General features: G+C 39.3%; 1 protein-coding gene across 6 annotated transcripts in view; it reads left to right on the forward strand.

The window, feature by feature from the left end:
* The window catches only part of gria2b (glutamate receptor, ionotropic, AMPA 2b), a 49,457-nt gene extending 47,593 nt beyond the window's left edge, over window positions 1-1,864 (forward strand). For all 6 annotated transcript variants that reach the window (XR_015036861.1, XR_015036863.1, XM_085789080.1 and 3 more), the window contains one exon: window positions 1-1,864. This exon is cut by the window's left edge and continues 282 nt beyond it. The gene's annotated coding sequence lies outside the window, so the exon portion shown is untranslated.
* Window positions 1,865-10,966: the final 9,102 nt, after the last annotated feature.

Genomic DNA, 10,966 nt, shown 5'->3' on the forward strand with positions numbered 1-10,966 from the left:
AAGGAAAGGTAGGAGGATGGAGTCTTCATTTTGTCTCTCACAAAGACTTGTGTTGTTGCTCTCTGTCTCGATTTCACATAAAACGCCTCCCTCTCTGGGGCGGAGTCACGTCTTGGGATCTAAAAAGGGAGGCTCCTTGTTTTTTTCTAAACTGGTTGACACCATGCTTTCCTATCAATCTGTCTGGACTGGACCGAGGTGGAAACGAGGGCTTGATTGACGGCGATGGCTGCTTCTGGGAGTCAGAGTTTCGGTCATCTCAGCTGTGTTTGTGTGCTTGAGTGTGTGTGTGTGTGTGTGTGTGTGTGTGCGTATGTGTGTGTGAAAGAAAGTGGGGGTGTGTGTGTCAGGGGAAGATGTCGTCAAAAACACACTGTTTCTGTAGCCACCACCGCCAAACAGGATTTTCAAGCACACTTGATACCATCTGCATTAAGATGTGAAATTGTCCTTTTTTCTAAGAAAATCTAAGAAAAAAAGTTTATTGAAAAAAAATATTTTTATGTATTTTCACAAAATAGCTTTTAAATAAACTTGCTTACATACTGGTTGGATATAAACATCTTAATGTGTGAGTATAAAGAGAGAAAAAATACTAAACAGCTTCTAGTTCCATATTTTTAAAGCCAAATACATTGCATATGGGGGTGAGATGCTGAAATCATGTAATTAATTCCTATTCTAAACTTTCCTGTATATTTTATTCTTTAACATTTGGTGTTGATATGAAATATATGTCAATGCTTGACATTTGGAATCAATCCTTCTATGTTTTTCTTGTTAGAGTCAGTGCAGCGAACTTTGCTTTTCTACTTTTTGTCTCTTCGTTTGCTTCAGTGCTTTTGCTGTTTGTATTTTTTCTGACGAAGACCAGGGTTGATGTTCTACTTTCAACAGGAGATTAATCTGTTTACACGCCATGAATGCAAAACAAAAAAAAAGAGAAAAAAAAGAGGGGGAAAAAACCCAACAAAAAATAGTATGGTATTATCGCATCACCTTTTGAAGTGACATCAAAAAGAGGCATCGACATCCACATGGTTTACGTGGTGGTTTTAAAATGCCAAATAAGTAAGAGTGCCAAATTCTAGTGCCAGTAGATATGAATATAGTCTTAATATAATCAATCACTGTCATCTCAGTGAATGTAAATGAGACATTCTGTAACTTTTGTAACTAGCTGTACAGTTGGTGGCAATGACAGTGCTAATACAATAGCCTTTTCGCTTTGTTTTCCAGTCTCCATGTTTTTTTGCATTGATCTGACAATGAAGTAGCACCGGTTGCATGTTGTTGCCGCAAATACTACTACATGAGTTTATTTCATTACTGCCAAACATGCGTTTTCATTTTAATGTTGAAGTTGTGAGGTTAACTGTTTGAAGTTGGAAATACAATGTTAGACATATATACAATATAAACATATATACATATATTTTATATAAAAAGTTGAAATATGAAAATTATAGCCCCTTTGCATTAAAGCGTAAAAGCTACTTTGCTTCCATTGATACTAAATTTGACTTATTTTTTTTCAGAATATACAGTTGTTTTTTGTTTATTTGGGGTTTTTTTTTCATTTAGGTCAAATAATGAGAACAATAACGACTTCTAATAGATTTAATTTATGTTTTTCCCTGGAATTGACCTATTGAGATCCCTCTACTGCAACAAAAAGGGAGATAAACTGTACTATTATTATCACTGTTGTTTTTGTAATCAACAATAGAAACATATACCGTAGTTGCTTATCAGTTTCATCGCATATTCAGGCTATTCTCACTGACATTTTGTATATGGAATGTGTGCTAACTTGTTTATTTTTTGGGACTCTTTCTAAATAAAAGTGGCTGATCTCTTGTTATTTTTGCAATGTGTGACACTTATTGAGGGTGAGGTGCTGTGAAAGGTTACATTAAATATAATTGGTGAAAAAATGGTTCAATCTTCCAACACTGAAAAGATGGTAACAAAAAGGCAGGATCAGGTTGTTATTTGAAAGAAGTAGAGGTAAATACATGCTCATAAAAGTACAAAGTAAGTCAGTAAAGACATTTAGTAATGACATGCTGGTTGTTTCAGAGCCAAAGGACAGTGTTTTGATTGCAGGTTTAAACAACAAAACTGAGTTGTAGAATCATAAAGCATTCAGCTGCTTTCTGAGACCGAGGATAATCACTGGTGCACTGACAGAAAATCTCCTCAGGGATTTCAGCCAAGGAAAAATATTTACTCTAGCAGTAGTCCAACAGGACACCTAAGTTTGTTATACTTAGCAGCAGGAGACGTGTTTACAGCCATCAGTGATTCTTTATGAACTAACAATAAAAGAGATTAATGAAAGAGCTGTTAAACAGTGTTGATTGCGCATCAGTCAGTGGGACTCAGATCTGTCTTTACGGATCATTATTGTTTTTTCTGCAAACCATTTCTTTCGTTGTACTTGTTTCACTTTGCAATTTTACAGTAATACGAATAGTTAAGTCCTAAATCCCATCATTAGCACTTCCCAACTTCACACCGAGCACAGGTCTAATCAGCCATAAGTGAGAATGCATTTGCAGGTGTGCAGGGTCTGAAATAAGCCCCTATTCACTGAAGACTGTGACATATCACAGTCAGGAGAAGCACAGGTGGAAGTAATAATAGTAACTTGTTGAATTCCTTGTTTGCTCATTGTCACACTACAGAGTTGTGCCATTAGTAACATCTCTGCTTTTTGTTGTCTGAAGTACCTACAGGCCTATTATGCATGATATGATTTTTTTTTTTTTGGATAATTTTCACATCTTGTCCACCAGCAGCACCATGGTAGCCCAGGACTAAGCCTTTAGCAGAGGCCATGGATGAGAATAAAGCTCATTTATGAGTTTACCTGCTGAGTGGCGAGATGTCTTGCATCCACCCTCCCACTGTTGAGTGTTAATGAATGTCACACATCTCTAAGAAGATGACCGACTCCCCTCTGCTCTATAAATATAATCTGTCTTTCCTTCAGCACATGCCACGTTGTTCATCATCCAGTTCTTTGTGTTAATTTCCCACATACCTTGGATTGAAATATTATATAAAATCAAATCATGAAAAAAAGAAAGAAAGATAGCCTATTGGTCTTGTTTGGCAAAGACATACTTTTAGTTAGTTCTTGATAATCTCAAATCGGACTGTGATAAAAAATGAATTCTTGGTAACTGAATAAAATAACTTTTTCGTGTCAACACAACCTCAACTAATTGTTCCTGGCCTAGATAAAGACTTATAGATTACAATATAATTACACCCATCTGTTCTGATTGCTCTGGAGTTGACTGAAAGTTTCTATCTTTACTGGTCATGAGTTTTACTCTTCCTCAGGCCAAGCCTCTGATTTGGACACTTCTGATTGGCTGTGACCTCACCCAGTAGAACCATGAATGAACGTCGAATTTAGTAACGTGACGTCAGGCGCAAAGAATGCGGAAGAGATTGAAAAACGGAGAGGATGTTTGGCAGGAAGTGGTAAGACAGACTCCTAATCTTATACATTTTGGAAAGAAGTCGAAAACTTACACGGACGCACACGGGCTTGATTGAAAGCGCCGACTCCCTGGTTTAACAAGAAACAAACGCTGAGTCTCCAACCGAAACGGTCGCGGAGTAATGGCGTTGTAACGACGTTACGTTATTCATCATGCCAGGCGACTAAAGGCATTCATATAATATGGTGATAGTCCAAAATCCACATAAATAAATTATTGTAGATGATGGACAAATTAAAGGCTGATGTAACCATAGTCAATAAGGAACTCCTCAGTAAGATTGGGAGTTGATAATGTCATGTTCAAGTCATAGTGGGACATACACAGGTGCTTTGAGAAGTGTTTATTCTGCCAATAAAACTGGCTGCATCTTGCTAAATGTCTTTCCGCATCACATTAGCTCTGTGGACAATGTATTACACACTCTTTCCTAACCCGTTCCTGCAAACACTTGTCACACACAGGAGGAAACCTGCTGCTGTGATTCCACTGTGACTTTCCCTCGGGGGGGGTGGGGGGGAATGAATCAAGGTTTTCTGTCAGTGTTTGAATTCAGCCCAGATTTTCAAACTTTGATGTTTTTTTGTTTTGTTTTTTTTCTACCTACCTACATACACTGTACAGTAGGCCTATGTGCATATGTGATGTGTGTTGGACTCCTGAGATGGAGGCTGGTGTCTTGAAAACACAAAAACACTTTGACTTTCTAAAAAGCCGCTTCTCGCTCCAGGCAAAAATCACACAGCTCTCCTCCCCACATCCCCTCCGCCCCCCCCACCCCTCCACTCTCATATCCTGATTTAAACAGTTTGGTGGAGGATTCAGGAGAGCGACTGCTCACCATCTGGTGCTGAGTTGCATCAGATGGCTTTGCCACTGGACACATCTGGCCAACCCCAAATATGCTGCATAGTGAGACTTTTGTCTGGTGGCTCGCAGCCTGGATCGAGTTTAGACCTCACCTCCAACAGGCGTCTTCTTTTGTTTTTGTCAACATGCACATTTTGTTTACCCTCGTGTGTTTGCACTAAATCGCTGCATAAAGAAAAAACTGCTGATGCTCTGGAAGCATCAGTGAAACTATGGACCTGACTCTCATATCTCAAATATCTTGTGATTTTTTGACCAGTCCAACCATCAACCATGTTTATGGATATGGAAATTTCAAAATAATTTTAAGTTATGCCTGATAAGTTATCTGTTCAAAAGAAAAAGGACATACACTGAGTGGCTTCAATATGAAACCACTTCATAAAATGAAATGAAAATAGAAAATAGATAAAGTCTTGGAATCTGGGAGACAGAGGAGTGTGAGAGAGTTAGTGTCACTTGACAGCTTAAAGGTGTTGAAGAGTAGGCCTAAGCCTTCCTATTGTTTGTCTTTTTTGTCCTCATCCCTTTAATAATGGAGGGATTTAGCAGCAAAATTAGAAGTGAGTACCACACAGTCTGAAAACAAGAAAAGACCAAAAATGGCCAAAAAACTTTAATTAGATGATAAAACTGAATTTCTTGTGTTGGTGCTAAATAATTCACTGGTTTCTCTTTTGTTTACAAAGAAATTTGCTGTTGGACTCTTCAACCAAAATAAAGAGATTTGCATAACCTTAATTAGTTTTCCTTGGAGCCCACCACTTTGCAGCTTCAGCCTTTTACTTGAAGACCGAGGGATTGTTAAAGGTTAGCATTGTCTCGTGGCTACGCTGCACGCATTTGCCCCCTTTTGTTCACATTAGTTGCAGCCTGAGGTTTCTTGCCATTTATTGCTTTTGAAGTAATTTCTCAACCTCATGTGCAAATTAGAGCGGCGTGCTACTGCGACCAGCTCCGCGTTGTTGCTGTTGTTAGAAAGTGAACCAACCTTTGACACAAATTTTTGCTTCTTCTGCAACGTGGAAATGACTTATTGAAGTTCCACTCCCCGGGAGCGATGCTATCATTCCACCAAATCAGTCTCACCACCTTTGTGTAATCAGGTGTGTTTATGGGCCATTAGTTCAGCCAATCACGGCACGGAGGGATGGTTAACCAAAATGAATCTTCACCCGTGTGAGCAATCAGCCCATGAGGCGCCAACTTCCTCTCTCTCTCTCTCTCTTTCTCCCTCCCTTCCTTCCAGCGTTTCTTATTGTTGGTCGTCCACAGATATCCTGATAGGATCCTGCCCGGGCTGAGGCTAACGATGACAGAAGGTACACAAGGAATGTCCTGAATCTGCCACCTCGTATAGGAGACATCAATAGAGCAGCCAGGGCGATGTTTCATCTTCAGGTTTATTAAGTGAGGCCTGAGTGTCTTCCTCGTCCTCATTAAAATGCAGCGATGGCACAGAAATGCTCACACAGCGATGATGGTGCAGATTTAAGATGCAAGACACTTCTTTTTCTTTCTTTTTTTTTGCAACCAGAAGGGGTTACAAATTTCATTAACTCATTGTCACTCCACTATTATATATTTAAAGCCATAGCCCCACCCCATACGTAATCTTTTCACAGATTAAAATGAGAAGGTTTATCCTAATTTTTTTAATTTATGATTAAAAAAATATCAAGTGGGAAATCACCTTTGATTTATCTTAATTTCCTTTTCTCTGCTTGTATCCAGCTGAAAATGTTCAGCTCCATCTGTAGTTTGTGCCAGAGCTCAGCTGTCAGTCTGCCGCCTGCTAAACTTAATGAAGGTGACACCTTGCTTAAATGTCACCCGAATGCAATCAAGGTGACGTTTCATGTCACGTTGAGGCGCTTCACCCGTTTAAGAAGTCAATGAAGCGTGGGAGATGTTATGTAAATGGCAGATCTCCAAAAGCTGTTTAGTTTTGTTTAAAAAAAAAAAAGTCTGCTATTTAAAACAGCTCCTCAACAGGTTCACTGCCACAGGGGATGAAGGGCAGAGGACGGCAGCGCCCAGTCCTCCTGCACAGACCTGTGCTTATAAGACAGCGATGCTAATAGACGATCACATTCATTTACATCACAGTGACTCCAATGGACATGGACAGGGATTTGTTTGTGCCCCGGCAGCAGAGCACTGTGTTACTTCTCTAGTGTTACGAGAGAGAGCGAGATTACAAAGTTTAATTCCTAATGTTTGTTCATCAGTCTCCTTTTGTGGAATTGTTAAATAGCTCTCTCACTTAATTGTTTAACTTCATTAATTACAGCACGATAGGGATCAATACAGTTGATTGTATCGTACGGTAAGAAGCTTAAAGATTTAGAATCGTTCATTACGACTCAAATGAAGACGCAGACGTCGTGTCAAAGTAAATGTTTACACAGTGCTTACATTGTCATTGCATCAGATTACATGAAGAGTTGTCGTCTTTGATCGCAGAAGTCATTCACAACTGTGCCTGAAAGACATTTTCAAAACTCCCAACATTATGCAGCTCATTTACAGAGATTGTTAACACGGGCTGAGATGGATGATAATTGATTCACTATTGGAGTAAATTAACCCAAAATGCCTTCTCCCGCTGGCCAATCAATTATCTAGTTGTCAGGGTGAATATGCACACTGATTAGTGTTGTGACATGAAGGATGATACTAAAAGCATGTATTCAGTCTATACAGGGGGGAAAAACAGGCCTCCATGATTTTCTATTATTTTGTAATTGATCATAGTGGCACTATCAGGAGGACTAGTGGTATATACGTAAATAATAATAAATAGAATAATTTGCAAACATAGAAAATATCCCTGTTAAAAAAAGGGGAAAAAAAGCTGGTTATAATGAACCTTTGTTAAGTTTTGTTCCTAGGCAACATCTAGTAACCGTTGGGCAAAATGTACATTTCCACGTTGTTGTAGTGTACAAAGTTAACCTATTATTATTATTGTAACCATGACAACTGAGATTGTCTAACCTTGAGGAAGAACTTATTTCAACCCGAATCTCAATCATTTCCTAAACCTAACACACCATGGCCATTTTTAACATTTTTACAAGGTGGACCACCCTTAGACTACCACTACTATCTCTATATAGTCCCCCCCTTTCCCCCCTGCTGTTAAACCAGCCTGCCCTCCCTTCCTATGATCCAGTCTACCATCCAGCCCTCCCATTATGCTCCTCCCTGCGGTCGGAGGTGTTTTCAGAGCCGCTCCGTAGACCATGTAGGCTGCGTCCTCTGAAGGCTGCGGCCACTGAATTGGGACACAGCTTATTAGAAGCTCTACAAAGTGTAGTAGTGCTGGACAAATTATTTAAATAGTATTGAAACCAAATCTCATGACAGCCCAATGTAATATCCAGAATCAGAGCAGAACATCATCACTGTTTGAATAACTTGAATAACTAACTATTGAAATTGCAGTATTTGTCATGATATGATTTTTTCTTTGCCATTCCATAGCTCTAATTCATTGGGGTTTTTTTTGATGCAAGACTGATGAGACTTTTATTGTCTACATTTCCTCTGCTCTGCCACAAGCTGCACGACAACATGATAAACCGAAGCCATATTGTCTAACAATGTCTGTAAAGTGATTCAGAGGGATCAGGAGATAATGTTATCGATGGGGGTTCATCTTTTAAAATTCAGTGACATTTACCATGCAGATATGACATTTTCTATTAATCTGTGCTTGTATTAGTCTAAAAATAGGACGGTTGATTAGGCCTAGTGTCTTTTTTCGCCTTCAGCTGTGATGTGAGTGAGAATTAAAGCAACTCTCGTCAGTTGAATGGGTGCAGGTTGGATTTAGGAACTGTGAGCGACGACCACAGCGTCTCACCACCGCCACCACCACCGCCGCTGCTGCTGCTGCTGTACAGAGGAGAGAGGAGCAACATACTTGTGAGGCAGCCAAGGTGGTGGGTGGTGTTATGTGCTGTAAAACAGTTATCCTCTGGCTGGGTTGTCATGGCAACAGTGTTAGCTGGGTTTCTCATGTTCCAGTACAGCGTGTCATCCCTGTAGCTGCATGTTGGCGCGAGAAAGGAAGGGAGGGAGGGAGGGATGGGTGGGTGGGTGGGTGGCTGAGAGGCGGGGGGAAGGGGCTGCTCTTCCATGCATACCACCATTTTAAGTCACCCTTGAGAATAAAACAAACAGCTGTTGTGTTTTATCAAGGGAGCGACTACACAATCATGTGTGATTCAGGATGGATTGAAGCTACGCAATGCTTCAGAAAAGAGAGAGAGAGGGAGAGATCCTCTTTTGAAGGAGGTCGAACACATTTCCATGGTAACGGACGATGGCAAGCTGTTGTTCTGTTGTTTTCCATTGCTTGGAGCACGTCGAAGGTGTGCGAGCGGCTTTGAGGTGGCATTTCTTCTGCAAATGTCACAGATGCAACTTAGCAGGCGCGGCAGCTGGTTTTAACCGCAGTGACATTCACGTTAACGCAAACTGAAGATTTGCACTCTGATCAAATTAGTTTAATTTATGACTTTCCACCCCCCCAGTGCTGGTGACAGGTTGGGTTCACTGCATGTGCAGCAATCAATCAGATGTGTCAAAGTAATCTTTTATCATGTCTGTTGTCCAAATACCCCAAAACAAAAATCGCTGGTCAGTCACAGACATATCTATCTTTCCTATCAATTCATCAGTCCAAATATTTTCCCACTCCCCTTCAATTTTGAACGTTGTTCACGCTCACTTGCTTTGCCAAAGCTGGCTGAGCAATAAACTAATGGTCTGTCTCTTAACATTGTGGGATATATATTGCGATGTACATACAGGCCATCTTCAGATGTGGCCTGGGAGCACTCACGGAAATGGATCATACCAACAGATACGACTCAGCACAAGACGAATGTACTGTAGTGATGAATTAAGCAGACTGGATGTATTTCCTCCTATTTTATCCAACCCAGGGGAGAACAAACCCTGTATGAGCCAATAAATGGAGTTTTTATTACAGTGTCAACAGCCCAGACTCTGTTGGCTTACAAGACTCTGCAAATTGATTCAAGTTAGACCCAGAGTGAAGAAAATAAAACATTTTAAATTGCTGTGTTATCCTATTAGCACCTATAAACTCAGAATTAAACAACATCTTCAGTTTTTGTGTGACTCTCTGGGTCAGGATATTTCAGATTATAGTCAGCTCATTTTGTTGAGAGTTTGACGTTGATATGTCTCTCTCTCTGTATAGGTGTATTTTGTGCAAAATGAAAAAAAGTTTACATAACACAGTTTATGTTCTATCAGGCTTTGAAAATGTAAGCAAGGCACGGTTTATCCAAACAAAAAAAATGTTATATATGTACTGAATTTCCATATATGAATAGGTAACTACATTCCCATCCCAAAGCCTTTCACAAAACTGCCCAAACTTTCTGAGACATTTTCCCACAATGGCAAACACATTATATGACATGAGTCATAGAACTTCTAGAAGTAACATATAGAACATATAGCAGTTCTATGTTATAACCTGATATAATTCATGTCATAAATGTGTTTTCCATTGTGGGAAAGTGTCTCAGAAATTGTGGGTAGTTTATATGAACAGGTATGTTGTTTTAAATGACTTATATAATCATACACTATATAAACCTTTATCTATATAAACCTTTATCTATATATATATATATATATATATATATATATATATATATATATATATATATATATATATATGATATGATATGATATGATATATGATGATATATATATATATGTCATTTTGTATGGGAAATGTTTGCATCCCTCTGTTTGAGAATACATTTTTAATATATTTTGATAACCTCATCTCACAGTCAGTGAGGGTCGATGTACTGTAAATCTCCATTAAAAAACCTTGAAAACAGAAATCATCCCCCAACATGTTAAGATTTCTCCAAGGAGATTCAAAACAATCAGCAAAGAAGCCACCGAGAAAACATCAAGAACTTTATAAAGCTGACTCCTAATTCAGCAAAATGCCACCGTGAGGTGATGCACTATAAATGATAAATGAAGGAACCTTCAAAATAATGATGAATGTGATAAACAACATCGAAGCTCATCTGACGAAGGACAAATTATACAGCAGCTGTGTGGGGTGTGTCACAGTCAGTCGCCATCTGCACATAAAAGTCTCGAGCTGTAAAAGTCAGTCCCTGCTATTTGAGTCCACCTTTATTTAAAAATATTGATCTACCGATAATGGCCCCCAATTTGGGTTTTTTTAACACATAGATTGATAGATTGATGCCCAAAATGATTATCTGTCCCTGATGCTGCATTCAGGTCAACGTTTCTGGAAAAAAAAAAAAGAAAAAAAGAATTCAGTTGGAATTGAAATAAATAACCAGGTATCCGAGGCCATGGGATTCATCTGGTTTCCAAAGGAAGAATCCAGTTTCAGACAGACGCCATCTGCCTCAGAATATCTGACTTGCCAATGGAGCTGCCATTGTCAGGGGTGTCAGGGGAAATGGACCTCTCGTCTGGGAAGATGGATCTTCCATGTCCACTGAAGACCACCAAGATTAAATCTTTCATCACGT

Source organism: Trachurus japonicus, chromosome 10 (assembly GCF_045865225.1).
Source record: "Trachurus japonicus isolate A0001 chromosome 10, Traja_1.0".
Lineage (NCBI taxonomy): Eukaryota > Metazoa > Chordata > Actinopteri > Carangiformes > Carangidae > Trachurus > Trachurus japonicus.